General features: G+C 29.4%; 2 protein-coding genes across 22 annotated transcripts in view; one reads left to right on the top strand and one right to left on the bottom strand.

Annotated features, from left to right (window-relative positions):
- Positions 1–36, top strand: part of LOC108183819 (NACHT, LRR and PYD domains-containing protein 3) — a 30,434-nt gene extending 30,398 nt beyond the window's left edge. For all 21 annotated transcript variants that reach the window (XM_087249723.1, XM_087249739.1, XM_087249735.1 and 18 more), the window contains one exon: positions 1–36. This exon is cut by the window's left edge and continues 1,277 nt beyond it. The gene's annotated coding sequence lies outside the window, so the exon portion shown is untranslated.
- LOC103910701 (uncharacterized) overlaps positions 1–17,665 on the bottom strand; it is a 177,088-nt gene that overhangs the window by 126,459 nt on the left and 32,964 nt on the right.

Below are 17,665 nucleotides of genomic sequence, written 5' to 3' on the forward strand. Positions count from 1 at the left end.
TTAATAATGCTTAATAAAGCAAATAAATCAAGCTCAGTAATGTCTGTGTCCAGTAATAAGCCTGTAACTCTTGACTAGATGAGGAGTTTTCAGTGATGGATTGATTAAAGTAGGAAAACACACAGTTTAGCTAAAGCTTTCCTGCTGCGCTCAGAGAAATAAAGACTTCTGCTCCATCAAGACCAACACAGTGACACTGAGGAGGAGCTTCTGAACACAGACCAGATGCTCTCTCAATCACAACACACACACACACACACACATTCAGCACGTCTGTGGACACATCTGCACATTCAGCCACAGTTACACACTCCACACACACACACACATACATCTCTGTGTGTATTGTAGTTCAGTTCAGTTATGGTGTCACTGTACATGGAGTCAGTCTACAGCTAAAGTTCTCTGCAGTTGTATAGCCATAGGGTTTTAATGTGTTTATTTTATTCTCTACAGAGATATTTCCTATGACTAAAGTTTGTCTATATTTTATTTCTTATTTCATTCAGCAATTTATTTCTCATCTATAATCTTGTTGTCTTTAAAGTCATGGCTGGTTGTATAAGCATTTCACTGGATATTGTCTTGTGTATGAGTTTGTATTTAATAAAGAAAACTGAATTTTAATGTAAAGTCAAATGAGATATTGAATAAAACAACATTTCAGCTTAAGTTAAAGTCTTATTTTCTCTTGATTTTTTATCTTTATTAATACGATGTGATTCTCCCTTGTATATTCAATGGGTTCAGCTAATTTTGTGTCTAACAGTAATATTCTGTGCTACTTTCAGCATCCTGATCATCTTGAGTTGCTTGTTATATCAGTTCCAGTATTGACTGATCTAATGTAGGTCTTATTGTAAAGTGCCCTATAAAATATATGAACTAACACAGAGATCTGCAAGTGCTGTATTCATATATAGACCCATAATGTTATCTATATTCTTATTTTATAGCTCCAATACTCATTTGTTTTCTTAAATCTTTCTAGAAATCTTCCTTCAACACACTCGTGCTCAGAGAAGCTGCACAGATATCTTTAGCTCCAGTGGTTTGTGTTGTCTCGAGGACACGCCCACAGTCAGGAGAATATTTCAGGATCTACCTGTATATCACACAGGTGTGTTGCTGTTGACATAGAGGTAAAGTTGGTTTTATATTCGCACATTCGTTCATTTAGAAGTCTCTATTAGCATGCAAATGTGACTTCTACACAACATTAACACTGTTTATTTGACTGTGAACAATGTTGTACTTTATTAGTCATTGACTGCTAATATGATTTCGCTATTTAGAGTTTGTAAACAATACCTTCATGAAGTTATTATTAAGGGGAAAGTCCAAATGTGTGAATATAAATCCAACTTTACTTCTATGTTGTTGACAATATTATTTACACCTTTATACAATAGAGGTAAAATTGGTTTTATATTCCCACATTCGTTAATTTAGAAGTCTCTGTATTTTTTACCATGTTACTTTGAATATTCGATTGGAATTAGCATGCAAGTATGACTTCTAAAACAACATTAACACTGTTTATTTGACTGTGAACAATGTTGTACTTTGATAGTTTGTAATAAGTGTTTTAATGAAGGTTTAATTTATTTAATAGCATAATGTCATTCCATTCTAAGTAAACATCACTATATAAGAAATGGAGTAACATAGTATTATTCAGCTAATTTGTGGCTATTGTATCTTGCTCGGACTTAATCTTTTACCTGATTTCTGTTATTATTTCTGTGTATTATTAGTCTCCCCAGGCACGTGCACACATAGGGCTCAACCTGTGCAGTGCACATGCCCTTTTTAGTCTTGGATAGAAAGTGCCCTTCCAAAATGATCAAAAGTGCCCCCGCGACGCGGCACACTCTCGGTCCCGCTCTTCAGTAGGCGCGTGACAACACCGGTCTGAGTACGCGCGCGACTACACAGCTTATCAGAACGCGCGCGACAACACCGCTCTTCAGTACGCGCGCACCCCCCCCCCCCCCCCCCGCTCTTCAAAAAATTTATCCTGCACATGCCCTTCAGACGGTCTCTGCACGGTCCTGAGTCTCCCATTTTCTCTACCTTCTTAAGGTTATTGCGTTTCTTGTTCTCCTACTGTTTGTAAAGCGTCCTTGAGCACTTGCGATATATAAATAAAAACAATAAATAAAAAAGTCTAACTAAGCTGAATATATTTGACCTACAGTATTCTCATAGAAAATATCTGCTATTACAGTGATTGTGTTGGCTTAGTACTTTCCATAAGTCCCGGTGATCACAATTCCCCTTTTTCGTCAACTTCTTTAATGGGTTTAAAGTTGTTTCTAGTAGTTGTTTCTAGTTTTCACAGATAGTATCTGAGTTAGAATCTGAGTGGGTTTCCTACAGCTGCTCCGGTTTCCCCCACAAATCCAAAGACATGTGGCACAGGTGATTTGGGTAGGCTAAATTGTGCATGGTGTGTGTGTGTGTGTGTGTGTATAGGTGTTCCCCAGAGTTGGGTTGCAGCTTGAAGGGCATCTGCTGCGTAAAAAACAAATGCTGGATAAGTTTGTGGTTCATTCCACTGTGGCGAACCCAGATTAATAAACACCGGCCCTTTTTTTCATTGTCCCATTGACTTTGCCACCTTTCCTATATTCTTTTCTTAATAATACTCTTGACTTCACTTTTACTTATACTTACATTTAGATTGATGTCATTATTTTTAACAGCTTGTTTTGCTTCCTTATCTACAATTTCATTTCCTTGAACACCTATATGCGCAGGAACCCATAAAAACATTACTGTTAGACCCATCATTTGAATTCTGTACAAGGTTTGCATTATTTCTAATAAAATGTCTGGTCTACTTTCTGAATTACTATATTGTAAGCTTGTAAGTGAAGAACTCGAGTCTGAACAGATTACTGATTGTAAAGGTCTTATCTCCTCTACCCATTGAATTGCTAATAAAAGTGCTATCATTTCTCCTGTATATACAGAAACTTCGTCACTAATCCTTTTTCCTACTGCTATTTGAAATTCAGTAACTGTAAAAGCCACACCTACTCGATTTAAACTCTTAGAGGCATCTGTATATATTTTAACATGACTGTAAAATTCATTAATATACTTTTGTACATATAATAGATTACACTCCTCATCCTTTCCTCTCTTTTCTAATAATGTAAAATCTACCGATGCGTCTGGTAGTAACCATGGTTTAACTACTGGTAAGGGTACAGTAGGACTAATATTTAATTGACTTACTTTTATTTCTATTGCTTTTTTTAAACACTGTCCATCCAAAACTTTTATTTTCCTTCCTCTCTTTTTCCCAACATGGTTTTAGTGTTTCTAATGTTGGATGTTCTTGATTATGCCCTTTCAAATTTACCCAGTAACTTAAGGATAGTTGGACTCTTCTCATTTCCAAAGACATTTCCCCCATTTCAATTTGTAGTGCTGTAATTGGTGTAGTTTTAATTGCTCCTGTACTTAATCTTAATACCTCATGTTGTATTTTGTCTAGTTTTTAAGAGATGTCTCTGCTGCTGACCCATATACAACACATCCATAATCTATCACTGATCTAATCCAACCACAATAAATTGTGTTTAATGCTACCCTATCTGCTCCCCATTCACTACCTACACTGCAAATTTTAGATAGTAAATTTAACTACCTTAGAGTTAAAATTAACACTCCCTCAGAGTTTATATGGGAACCACTATAAGTGTTAAAATAACATTTTTGAAAGTGTTAACATTGTCAACACCAAGAGAGTGTTAATTTGCAACCTCTTATTGTGTAAAATATCTGTTACATTTCCGAAAAAATACCAGCAGCTGTGGTTGCCAGAATCTTTCTGTAAAAAGAACATGGAAGTTTTATATAACTGTATAAATTTACAAAAAATAACCATATTTCATGAACTAACACAATGTTCAGTTTGCAAAATCATAGCTTAATGCAAAAAAATGTGAAGTCTTTAGATGCTATAATGTTTTCATGTGTGAATGCAACTAGCAAACAGATTTTGACTGCATTAGTAACTACACAGTTACCTTTAAACAAAAGAAGCTGCAGCATAACATCTAATACTCTCAGTTCATCTTGGACTTGAACAGAGACGCTATTATCCTCCACAATGGCGACACAAAAACTGTTTTGGTGTTTTTCTTTCTTTTTTTTTTTCATTTTTAGATTTTACGGAAAAATACCAGCAGCTGTGGTTGCCAGTAATCTGCTGTTTTTCACATTCATAAATTCAGTTTACAGAATATTTCTGTTAAAAGCACATTCAACAGTCTGTATTTTTTATCGATCTCACACTGTAAATTTTAGATTTGGTAGATTTAACAACCTTAGAGTTAAAATTAACACTCTCTCAGTGTTTATATGGGAACCACTATAAGTGTTAAAATAACACTTTTGAAAGTGTTAAAATTTTTAACACCCAGTGTTAATTAGCAAACTCTTATTGTGTAAAATATCTGTTAAATGTATGTCAAAATACTGGCAGCAGTGGTTTCCAGTAATCTGCTGTTTTCAACTTTTTACATTCGTAAATACATTCGTTTCCAGAATATTTCTGTTAAAATCAAATCCCATAGTCTGTATTTTTCATTCGAACACACGTAAGCCTTAAATTCCAGAGCAAAATCCTAACTAGTGTCCTCACTACAGAGGGCTGAACACTCAGACAGTGATAAAGTTAATGAGACAATTAAGTGTCTAATTAAAGGAGGATTGAGAATTATTGATGAACAACTGTTAACAAGCAGAATCACTGAAGGAGAGAAAAACACAAGCCAAAACCAAAGATGAAATCAACTGAGAAAAAAACTCTAAATAAAATAATAATCAATAAAAATAAAACAAATTACACAATATTTTTTTTTTTAACCTTCTTAAAAAAAACTCATCACATTAAACAACAACTTATCATGGAGCTTCACCTATTACTGACCTTTGACTTTATTTCTGTCATGTGAACAAAAGCTCTTAATGAAATTTCTGTTGTTCATTTGAAGTCACCATGATGGAGGACAGAGTCTACTTTAGTCAAGCTCTTCAACTTCTTGCTAAAAATGTCTTTTATTTTGGCTGCTATAATTAGTGTTAATCATACTATTTATACATATAGCATGGAAAGCCAAAAGAAAATGAAAGTGTCAGTCTAAAGAGATTATTAATGATATCATAGCCATCCTTTAATGCTTGTTTTTTAATTCAGTCTCATATTAGTTATGTGTGAGAAATAAATAATATACATAAATGAAACCACTGAAGCTACAACAATTAATGACCTCATAACAGGTTTAAAAACACCATTTACAATGAGAATGTTTGATCTATGGCAAAACTGAAAAACACCCAGACATCAACAATTAGTCTTTGAATCTCAATGATGGTGACAAAGAAAAAAATAAAAATCAATAAAAAAAAAACACTCTACTGAAATATCACCTCCCAAAAACAACACAAAATACAGGAAAAGAAAGAGATTGTAAGAACATAAAGCTGCATAATTTATTCATGCTGCAATGCATGCTGGGAGCTTTGTACTATGCTGGCACCCAGCTTTTCTTTTTAGCAACCACGGTTGAGGTTCATATCCTGATTCTTGATGTCTGTGTGTCATAAAGAGCATGCTGGAGCTTGAATGTTTAGTGCATGACACTCTAATTATTAATTGCATCCTAATTGTTTGTTGAATCTTCTATGAAGAGCAGCAGACGGCCAGTAGTATTGTCCCATGCAGTTTTAATGCAACTATATTTGCATATTTTTATCAATCAACTTATAAAACACCTGAATTTATATTTAGAACAATTAAGCATAAACAGTATAGTTTCTCTTGATCTTTCTTGCTATAGCTGAAGAGTTTTAGAAACACAGACATAACAGTCAGAGAAACATTAGGATATAAGAGTAAAGCTTCAAGAGCTCAAATAAGCAGCCTCTGATCTCCATGATGGTGAGGTCAAATGAAATATTTTTAATAAAAAATATAAACCTCTGTTTATTATCAAATATTCTTACAGAAATGAAGACAAACTGTAATCAGTGAAGCTGCTTATACTATTATTTAATGGAGTTGTTTAATCCTCTGCTTTAATTCAGTTGGTTTGGTGTGAGGCTGTGTCTGTAGATTTATTTCTTCCTTCAATTTCTTCTTCCTTCAGTGATTGTGCTTGTTAACAGCAGGTGTTCAACAGCAGGTGTCTGAATTCACTTATTTGTGGTCATTCGCTCTGTCTGGACTAAACTAATTGACTAATTTAAGGGCCAGGTGAATGAGGGTGTGGCGAGATTTCAGACACTCTGATTAGTTTCTCAAATACAAGGGTTTTCTACAAAGGTAGAAACAAACAAAGAATTAAGTTAAAAATGAGATATTGGGTTAGCATTAAAAGCCAAGAAGAGAGGCACCCAGTAAAGACAGTACTAAAGGAATGTTGGGAATATGGACATAAAAAGATAGATAGTTTTGGTTGGACAGTAAATGAGGAGGCTCAAAATATGGGCATAAGAGACATCAATTTAGCCCCTGCTGTGCCAACCTCTGCGATTCCGCCTTGGCTTTTCCATATGCCAGTAGTCGATTTGTTACTACATGAGGAAAAACAAAAAAATAATATGTTAAATGAAAAAGAAATACAACAATACATAAATCAGTCATATTTCAATTATTTACAGATATATACAGATGGGTCAAAAGATCCTAAAGATGAAAAAACGGCAGTAGCAGTTTACATCCCAAAATTCAATATTAAAATATCAAAAAGAATATCGGACCGACTTTCTGTGTACACTACAGAAATAGTAGCTATACTTCTTGCACTTCAGTGGATAGAAGACGTGAAGCCATTAAGATCAGTAATATGCTCAGATTCTCTGTCAGTACTAAACAACTTAATTACTGGAACATCTAAGGCAAGACAGGACATAATGAATGAGATAATGCAAAATTTATTCAGAATCAGACAGGGTGGACTTTTTGTAAGCTTCTTGTGGATTCCTGGTCATATGGGAGTAGTAGGTAATGAAGAGGCAGACCAACTTGCAAAGGAAGCATTACAACATACTCAGATAGAAATAAAAATAAGTAAGTCAGAGGTAAAAAACATAATTGCAAAAGAAACAAGTAGAATGTGGCAAAGGGAGTGGGATAATGGAGAAAAAGGCAGATATATGCATAATATTCAAGGATGTGTGGGTGGTACTAGAAATAAGTTTGGTAATAGAAGGAATGATGTGGTAATAACTAGGTTGCGTGTTGGTCATTGTTTGCTAAACCAGTATAAGTTTAGAATAGGGAAGCACGAGACAGGATGTTGTGATAAATGCGGGAAACATTAGAACATGTAATTACAGAATGTGTGGCATATGACAATCAGAGATATCAATTAGTTCACGGATTAAGTATTTATGGGATTAAAAATTTGTCATTTCAGACCCTATTAGGAAACAGTTCAAATCAAGTTGAAATAATAATGCAATTAATTAATTACTTAAAGGAAACAAAATTGATTAATAGAATTTAAGAATAGCTTAGCAAAATAAGGAAATAAAATATACTATGATATTTAACTAGTATTTTTTTTCTCTCCTCTCCTCCTACTCTTATTCCTGTTCTCTCTTCCCTCTGGTAATCTCATCCCTCCATTCGTATCATATATCTTTAGTACTCATGCTTTTTCCTACATTATGCGCTCCACACTCCTATCCAGTAGGTGGCGGAAATGCACCATTTAAGTTGGTCTGCCAACCGCCATTAACCCCATAAGAAGAAGAAGAAGAAAGGTAGAAACATGTTACTCTGTATGACAAGGAGGCAAATCAGCTTCTAACGCCGAGAGGGTTATTTTACCTTTATCTAACTCTAGAATTTTAACACTTTACTTTGAATTACCACAACACTTGAAATTTAACACCAATGAATTTGCTGTGTAAGTTTACATATAAGAAATGGAGTACTAGTTTTAATCAGCTATTTTGTGGCTATAGTTTATATAAAGTAATGAATACTTTTTACATGAAGGACACCTATTTTACCTCCTTTTCTGTGAAGTTTTAGCTCCAAACACTCATTAGGATATTTGTTATACCTTTTAGAATGTTGAAATTTTTGCTTTAAACACTTCGACTTAGTGGATTAAAAGTTTTTTTAATTGTCTTAAAATGTTTAGAGTAAAGGTTTTGATCAACTCCAAATACTGAATATATGTGCGCCAGTGAGAAAATGGAAACGAGGGAGAAATGTATAGCTGCGTCCCAAATGGCACACTATACACTATGCACTCATGCACTATGTACTTATGCACTTACACACTCAACAGGATAGTATATGTATGTAGTGCTGTCCCAAATGGCACACTAATGTTTTTTTACTAAGCGGAAATTCAAACCGTTTCCCTGATGACGTTTGACGGTCGCCAAATCAGTGAAATAAACGACTGAATTATCAAGTAATACTCCAGTTGAATCAGCACGGGAGCGGCGCAGGCTTATGACGTCACACGCCACGCCAAAATAAAGGTCTTTTAAAAAATCGTTTTCTGCCACTATTTGTTGCAGTCATGACTTATTGATACACTTCTCCCTCGTTTTCCACTTTCTTGCATACACAGACACACATATAGTCAGTATTTGGAGATGATCAAAATCTTTACTCTAAACATTTTAGAACAATTTTAAATAAACTTGATTAATCCACTAAGTGTTTAAAGCAGAAATCTCGACTTTCTAAAAGGTACACAGCAAAATCCTCAGAGTAAAATTTACTCAGTTCAGAGAATATTTGGTCCCTCTCTAAATTGAGCAAAATTTACTCAGCAGCAGTTAAAGTTAATGAGACAATGATGGGGTTAATTAAGTGATGATTGAGCACTGATGATGAACACTTGCTGTTAATAAGCAGAAACAGAAGAGAAGCAGCAGCAGCTTCGCTCATTGCTTACCTGATTGACTTCATTTCTGTCAGATGTTCACAAAAGTCCATATAAGATTTATTGAGAATTAACTGTTTTAGTTCTTTACATTTTAGAAAAAAAATAAAAAATTCCCCCAATGTCACCATTATGGAGAAAAGTGGCTGATTTACTTGGGGTCTTTGACTTGATTTATAATGATGATCTGTCTTTGCTTGCTATGACAAGTTTAAAGTGAGCAAATATGATCAGGTTGATAGATCCTGTATTGAACCTTACTCTTGATAAGAATTATAAGAGATTATGCTTGACTTTGCAAATTATGCTTAATTCATGGTTTATCATATAACAAACAAAATTCTTTGTTTATCAAGAGAACAGACATCAGCTGTGGATTTATATATTTTTAAAATACATTGAGCATCTGAATCTCTTTAGAGACACAGACATCAATAATGAGCATATCTATCTCTACAGTGGTTACAGATTTATTTTTTGGCTGCAGTGCATGGTAAGAGAATCATACAACATTCATCCATAGTTCCCAGCATGCACTGTAAGGAAAAAGCATACTCTAATTCTTTATATCTGTGTGTTTTAAGTGTTTCAGATGTTCAATGTGTTTTATAATCTGATAAAAGTATTGGTGAGCTCCATTTTCTTAATAAAGTGCTCCTTTTTTGATACAACATTATTTAAACTTAACAGCCCACCAAGCAAAGTTACGTCCAAAAGTATCTTCTACGTCTCTGTCAAACGTTGAAATTATGTCCTCTGAAGAGCCAGAATGAAAGTGTTTATGACGTCTTTTATTGACGTCTTTTTTAACGTCCTTTCGACGTGTTTTTGCCGTCTTTTTGGGGTCCTTTCGCAGTATTTTGATGTCTTTTTTTCTCTATTTACTTTTATTTATTTTTATTGTGTATTTTTGTGAATCTTTTGAATGACTTTAACACCCACCGGACAAATAAACAGACAGTGCACATTAAATTGAAACATATTTATTTAAAGAACAAACAAACAGTCCAATTCACAATAAGACCAGAAACATGCATTAAAGGGACAGTTCAGTCGAAAAATTAATATTTAATAAATAATCAAAACAAATAGAAACATATTTTGTTTCAAACCTTTAAACATGTCAACAAAAGTCACTTGTTAACTGCAGAGTTGCATTTTTTAGAACAATAATAATGAATATGGATTAATAATGAGTAATAATGATTTAATTGATATAATATTCTATACTTAATACTTTTATTATATTATTAGTTATATTATATAATAACAACTATTAATATTGTTATTAATATATTATATTATTAATTATATTTAATATAATTACCATTAAAGAGATCTGTAAATAACAAGTTATGTTTTTAAATTACAAGTTATGATTTTTTGGAAGTATTGCACAGATAAATTATTTTCTGTGTCCGGCTCCTCCTTTTCTTGCTGGTGCATGCTTCAGGTGTTCGGATGCATGATTTTTGATTTTTTCTTCTGTAGCATCCTTGCTTCATTTCATTACTGCAGCTGTAATTTAAAAGACAGAAACAAGTTACAACAACAAAAAATAGCTTAAAGTCATTTATCAAGTACATATTTTCATATAGACAATAGCACTGTTTGAATTTGTTGTTGGCATAACCATTACATCATAATCGACAGATAAACTCAAGGCTCTATTTTTAACAGTAAGAATTTGAAGAAGAAAAGTAAAAATATGTAGATTTCACTGATAAAGAGTTTGTGGTTGAATCTCAACAGATGCTGAGCTCAGTGTATGTTGTAAATATTCTCTCTTTATACACCTACTTGTGAGGACAAAATTGAAAATAAAGCTAAACTGGAAAGCAATTAAAACCCTGCACAGCAGCTTCCTGACTCGCAATTTTTTAATTACTTTTTACAATATTTGAATGTTGCATGACAAAAGTTTTTTGTGAGATTAGGACAGGGCCTACTCTACACAGCAAAATCCTATATTATAGCTATATGTATTACGTAAATTTACTATATAAATTAACTTGGCACAATTTTTATTTAGACCCACACTAAATTAAGTTAAGATACTCAAGGACAATAAAGCGATTAAATAAGTGATGATTTACTAAAAAATTGAAATGTTCTTAGTCATTTTAACAGAAAAGCTAGAAATATCAACAACTATTATTTGTAGTCTGCAGACTACATACATGTTTGCTTGATGTGTGTGAAGAGAGAGAGAGTTGTCTGCTGATACTGTCACTTTTCATATGCTTTGAATGGATATAATAATGTTTATAATTTTTTTAAGAACGAGATTTTGCACACGTGGTTGTAAAGGTTTTTGAGTATATGAACCAATTATCCACTGTGGCTTATAAACATTTATTATAACAGTATGTATTATTATGTATACTTATTTATAAAAAAAAAACACACACATCAATACCCTGATTTTCCCTAAATGTACACATATATCTTGCTAACATTGTTTTTTTATTAACATTACAAAACACAAAAAAGTTCTGATTATTTCTACCTTGAACTACCGCAATCAGAATTACTGCATGCATTTCAGTGTCTTACTTTCCCCATATATTTGAATATGCATGCCTCTGTTCCCAACAACTTCCTGCTTACATAAAAACCTATTGCTTTCGTTAGTGTTCTTATTTATTATTAGGGGCCAAGCACCGTAGGTGCGTAGGCACCTATTGGATCCGTTAGCGTTCCTATTATTATTCTTCCGTTTCTTCCGCCAGATTTGAATGGCAGCCCATATAGGCGTATGCGGGAAAGTTGTAAAATTTGCAAAATGATAGAGGACAGTATTAACATTAATCAGACCAAATATGAAGTCTTAAAATTAAACTCTCTAGCACCACCACTTGTCCAAACTTTCATGTATGTTTATCATGATAACTTTTGAACCAAATGGGCTACAATCAAAATTCTTTTTTCCTCTAATTCCTTGGCTCAGTCCGATTAAAACCCTATGATGTCTTTTTCCGTCATGTGAACAAAAGCTCTTTATGAAATTTCTGTTGTTCATTTGAAGTCACCAAGATGGAGGACAGAGTCTGCTTTAGTAGGGCTCTTCAACTTCTTGCTAAAAACGGTCTTTTAAATTGGATGCTATAATTATTAGTGTTAATCACACTATTCATACATATAGAATGAAAATCCAAAAGAAAATGTAAGAGTCAGTCTGAAGAGATTAACTATGATATCAAAGCCATCTTCTTCTGCTTGTTTACTAATTTAGTATCATATTAGTTATGTGTGAGAAATAAATAATATACATAAATTAAACCACTGAAGCTTCAACAATAATGACTTTAAAACTTGTTTAAAAGCATGATTTACAATGTGAATGTTTGATTGATAGCAGTACTTAAAAACACACAGACATCAACAATTAGTCTTTGAATCTCAATAATGGTGACAAACAAAAAAAAAACTCTACTGAAATATTACCTCCCAAACACAACACAAAATAAATACAAAGAAAGAGATTGTAACAACATAAAGCTGCATAATGTATTTATGATGCAATGCATGCTGGGAGCTGCTGGAGATTTATTGCATGACACTCTAATTATTAATAGCCTGAGTTATTTCACCTTTATGTAACTCTAAAATTTTAACACTTCACTCTGAATTACCACAACACTTAAAAATTGAACACCAATGAATTTGCTGTGCACCTTGTGCTTCAAAAGCATTTCACCAGTAGCGCATCATCCGCTCATCCACCGTCACCTCTAGATCCTGATGAGCTGGAGCTGGCTGCCACTGCAGGAAGAGGCCTGTCCTCTGGGAGTTTCTGGGAGTTACAAGTTGTAGTTTGCATGAAATGTTGCCAGCATGATATATATTTTTAATAAAGTAATTTTAAAAAAAATAATAAAGCCTACTTCTTTGCTGAGAATGTACTGCTGGAACCGCTTCAGTGTCACGAAAAAAATCTTGAAAAATGAAAAAATCTTGAAAAATCACGAAAAATGAAAAAATCTTGAAAAATCACAAAAAATGAAAAAATCTTGAAAAATCACGAAAAATGAAAAAATCTTGAAAAATCACGAAAAATGAAAAAATCTTGAAAAATGAAAAAATCTTGAAAAATCACGAAAAATGAAAAAATCTTGAAAGATCAAGAAAAATCCCGAAAATGATAAAAAATTTTTAAAAGTCACAATGAAATTTTTTTGAAAAATAACAAAAAATGAAATATTTTTGAAAAATGGCAAAAAATATTTTTTTTTTTGAAAAAATCGCAAAAAATCACATAAAATCAAAAAAATGAAATTTTTTTGAAAAATCGCAAAAATGAAATTTTTTTGAAAAATCGCAAAAAATGAAATTTTTTTAAAAAATCACAAAAAAATGAAAATTTTTTGAAAAATCGCAAAAAATGAAAATTTTTTGAAAAATCACAAAAAATGAACATTTTTTGAAAAATCGCAAAAATGAACATTTTTTGAAAAATCACAAAAAATGAAAATTTTTTGAAAAATCGCAAAACATCACAACAAATGAAAATTTTTTGAAAAATCGCAAAAAATCACAAAAAATGAAAATTTTTCAAAAAATAGCAAAAAATGAAATTTTTTTGAAAAATCGCAAAAAATCACAAAAGATGAAAATTTTTTGAAAAATCGCAAAAAATGAAATTTTTTTGAAAAATCGCAAAAATCACAAAAAATGAAAATTTTTCAAACAATCGCAAAAAATGAACATTTTTTGAAAAATCACGAAAAATGAAAAAATCTTGAAAGATCAAGAAAAATCCCGAAAATGCTAAAATTTTTTGAAAAATCACAATGAAAATTTTTTGAAAAATAACAAAAAATGAAAAATTTTTAAAAAATCGCAAAAAATGAAAATTTTTTGAAAAATCGCAAAAAATCGCAAAAAATCACATAAAATCAAAAAAATGAAAATTTTTTGAAAAATCGCAAAAATGAAATTTTTTTGAAAAATCGCAAAAAATGAAAATTTTTTGAAAAATCACAAAAATCAAATTTTTTAAAAAATCAAAAAACATAATTTTTGGAAAAATAACAAAAAATCAAAAAATCGCAAAAAATGAAAATTTTTTGAAAAATAACAAAAAATGAAAAATTTTTGAAAAATAACAAAAATCTAAATTTTTTGAAAAATCACAAAAAAATTACATTTTTTGGAAAAATCGCAAAAAATGAACATTTTTTGAAAAATCACAAAAAATCACAAAAAAATGAAAATTTTTTGAAAAATCGCAAAAAAATGAAAATTTTTTGAAAAATCACAAAAAATGAACATTTTTTGAAAAATCGCAAAAAATGAAAATTTTTTGAAAAATCGCAAAACATCACAACAAATGAAATTTTTTTGAAAAATCGCAAAAAATCACAAAAAATGAAAATTTTTCAAAAAATCGCAAAAAATGAAATTTTTTTGAAAAATCGCAAAAAATCACAAAAGATGAAAATTGTTTGAAAAATCGCAAAAAAAGGAAAATTTTTTGAAAAATCACAAAAGATGAAAATTGTTTGAAAAATCGCAAAAAATCACAAAAAATGAAATTTTTTTGAAAAATCACAAAAATTCAAAATTTTTTGAAAAATCGCAAAAATCACAAAAAATGAAAATTTTTCAATCGCAAAAAATGAACATTTTTTGAAAAATCACGAAAAATGAAAAAATCTTGAAAGATCAAGAAAAATCCCGAAAATGATAAAATTTTTTGAAAAATCACAAAAAATGAAATTTTTTTGAAAAATCGCAAAAAATGAAAATTTTTTGAAAAATCGCAAAAAAATCGCAAAAAATCACATAAAATCAAAAAAATGACAATTTTTTGAAAAATCGCAAAAATGAAATTTTTTTGAAAAATCGCAAAAAATGAATTTTTTTTGAAAAATCACAAAAAATCACAAAAAATGAAAATTTTTTTGAAAAATCACAAAAGATGAAAATTCGCAAAAAATCACAAAAAATAAATTTTTTGAAAAATCACAAAAAATCACAAAAGATGAAAATTGTTTGAAAAATCGCAAAAAAATCACAAAAAATGAATTTTTTTTGAAAAATCGCAAAAAATGAAATTTTTTTGAAAAATCGCAAAAATCACAAAAAATGAAAATTTTTCAAACAATCGCAAAAAATGAACATTTTTTGAAAAATCACAAAAAATGAACATTTTTGAAAAATCGCAAAACATCACAACAAATGAAAATTGTTTGAAAATCGCAAAAAATCACAAAAATGAAATTTTTTTGAAAAATCACAAAAAATCACATAAATTTTTTTTAAAAAATCGCAAAAAATGAAAATTTTTTGAAAAATCACAAAAAATCACAAAAGATGAAAATTGTTTGAAAAATCGCAAAAAATCACAAAAAATGAAATTTTTTTGAAAAATCACAAAAAATGAAAATTTTTTGAAAAATCGCAAAAATCACAAAAAATGAAAATTTTTCAAACAATCGCAAAAAATGAACATTTTTTGAAAAATCACAAAAAATTAACATTTTTTGAAAAATTGCAAAAAATCACCAAAAATGAAAATTTTTTGAAAAATCGCAAAAATGAAAAATTTTTGAAAAATCGCAAAAGATGAAAATTTTTTGAAAAATCACTAAAAATACAAATTTTTTGAAAAATCGCAAAAAAGAACAAAAAATGAAAAATTTTTGAAAAATCGCAAAAAATGAAAATTTTTTGAAAAATCGCAAAAAATCACAAAAAATGCAAATTTTTTTAAAAAATCGCAAAAAGATTTTTTTTTGAAAAATCACAAAAATAATGAATATTTTGTGAAAAATCACAAAAAATTAAAATTTTTCAAAAAATCGCAAAAAATAAAATTTTTTGAAAAATCGCAAAAAATCACAAAAGATGAAAATTGTTTGAAAAATCGCAAAAAATCACAAAAAATGATTTTTTTTTGAAAAATCGCAAAAAATGAAATTTTTTTGAAAAATCGCAAAAAATCACAAAAAATGAAATTTTTTTGAAAAATCGCAAAAAATGAAATTCTTTTGAAAAATCGCAAAAAATCACAAAAAATGAAATTTTTTTGAAAAATCGCAAAAAAATGAATTTTTTGAAAATCACAAAAAATGAAAAATTTTTAAAAAATCGCAAAAAATCACAAAAAATGCAATTTTTTTTTAAAATCACAAAAAGAAATTTTTTTGAAAAATCGCAAAAAATGAAATTTTTTTGAAAAATCGCAAAAAATGAATTTTTGAAAAATCGCAAAAAATGAAATTTTTTTGAAAAATCGTAAAAATCACTAAAAATGAAAATTTTTCAAAAAATCGCAAAAAATGAAAATTTTTCGAAAAATCACAAAAGATGAAAATTGTTTGAAAAATCGCAAAAAATGAAATTTTTTTGAAAAATCGCAAAAAATGAATTTTTGAAAAATCGCAAAAAATGAAAATTTTTCGAAAAATCACAAAAGATGAAAATTGTTTGAAAAATCGCAAAAAATGAAATTTTTTTGAAAAATCGCAAAAAATGAATTTTTGAAAAATCGCAAAAAATGAAAATTTTTTGAAAAATCGTAAAAATCACTAAAAATGAAAATTTTTCAAAAAATCGCAAAAAATGAAAATTTTTCGAAAAATCACAAAAAATGAACATTTTTTGAAAAATCGCAAAAAATCACAAAAAATGACATTTTTTTGAAAAATCACAAAAGATGAAAATTGTTTGAAAAATCGCAAAAAATGAAATTTTTTTGAAAAATCGCAAAAAATGAATTTTTGAAAAATCGCAAAAAATGAAAATTTTTTGAAAAATCGTAAAAATCACTAAAAATGAAAATTTTTCAAAAAATCGCAAAAAATGAAAATTTTTCGAAAAATCACAAAAAATGAACATTTTTTGAAAAATCGCAAAAAATCACAAAAAATGAAATTTTTTTGAAAAATCGCAAAAAATTAAACATTTTTGAAAAATCGCAAAAAATCACAAAAATGAAAATTTTTTGAAAAATCACAAAAATGAAAATTTTTTGAAAAATCACAAAAAATGAATTTTTTGAAAAATCACAAAAAATAAAGAAAATTTGAAAAATCGCAAAAAAATCGCAAAAAATCACAAAAAACGATTTTTTTTTGAAAAATTGCAAAAAATTAAACATTTTTGAAAAATCGCAAAAAATCACAAAAAATGAAAATTTTTCAAAAAATCGCAAAAATGAACATTTTTTGAAAAATCACAAAAAAAATCACCAAAAATGAAAATTTTTTGAAAAATTGCAAAAAATGAAAATTTTTTGAAAAATCACAAAAAATCACAAAAAATGAAAAATTTTTGAAAAATCGCAAAAGATGAAAATTTTTTGAAAAATCGCAAAAAATCACAAAAAATGAAAAATTTTTGAAAAATCACAAAAAATAAAAATTTTTTGAAAAATCACTAAAAATGCAAAATTTTTGAAAAATCGCAAAAAATGAAAATTTTTTGAAAAATCGCAAAAAATCACAAAAAATGAAAATTGTTTGAAAAATCGCAAAAAATCACAAAAAATGAAATTTTTTTTAAAAATCGCAAACAATGAAAATTTTTTGAAAAATCGCAAAAAATCGCAAAAATTGAAAAATCGCAAAAAATCACAAAAAATGAAAATTGTTTGAAAAATCGCAAAAAATGAAATTTCTTTGAAAAATCACAAAAAATTAATTTTTTTGGAAAAATCGCAAAAAATGAAATTTTTTTGAAAAATCGCAAAAAATCGCAAAAAATGATTTTTTTTTTAAAAATCG

Source organism: Danio rerio, chromosome 4, assembly GCF_052040795.2.
Source record: "Danio rerio strain M-AB ecotype USA chromosome 4, GRCz13ab, whole genome shotgun sequence".
Lineage (NCBI taxonomy): Eukaryota > Metazoa > Chordata > Actinopteri > Cypriniformes > Danionidae > Danio > Danio rerio.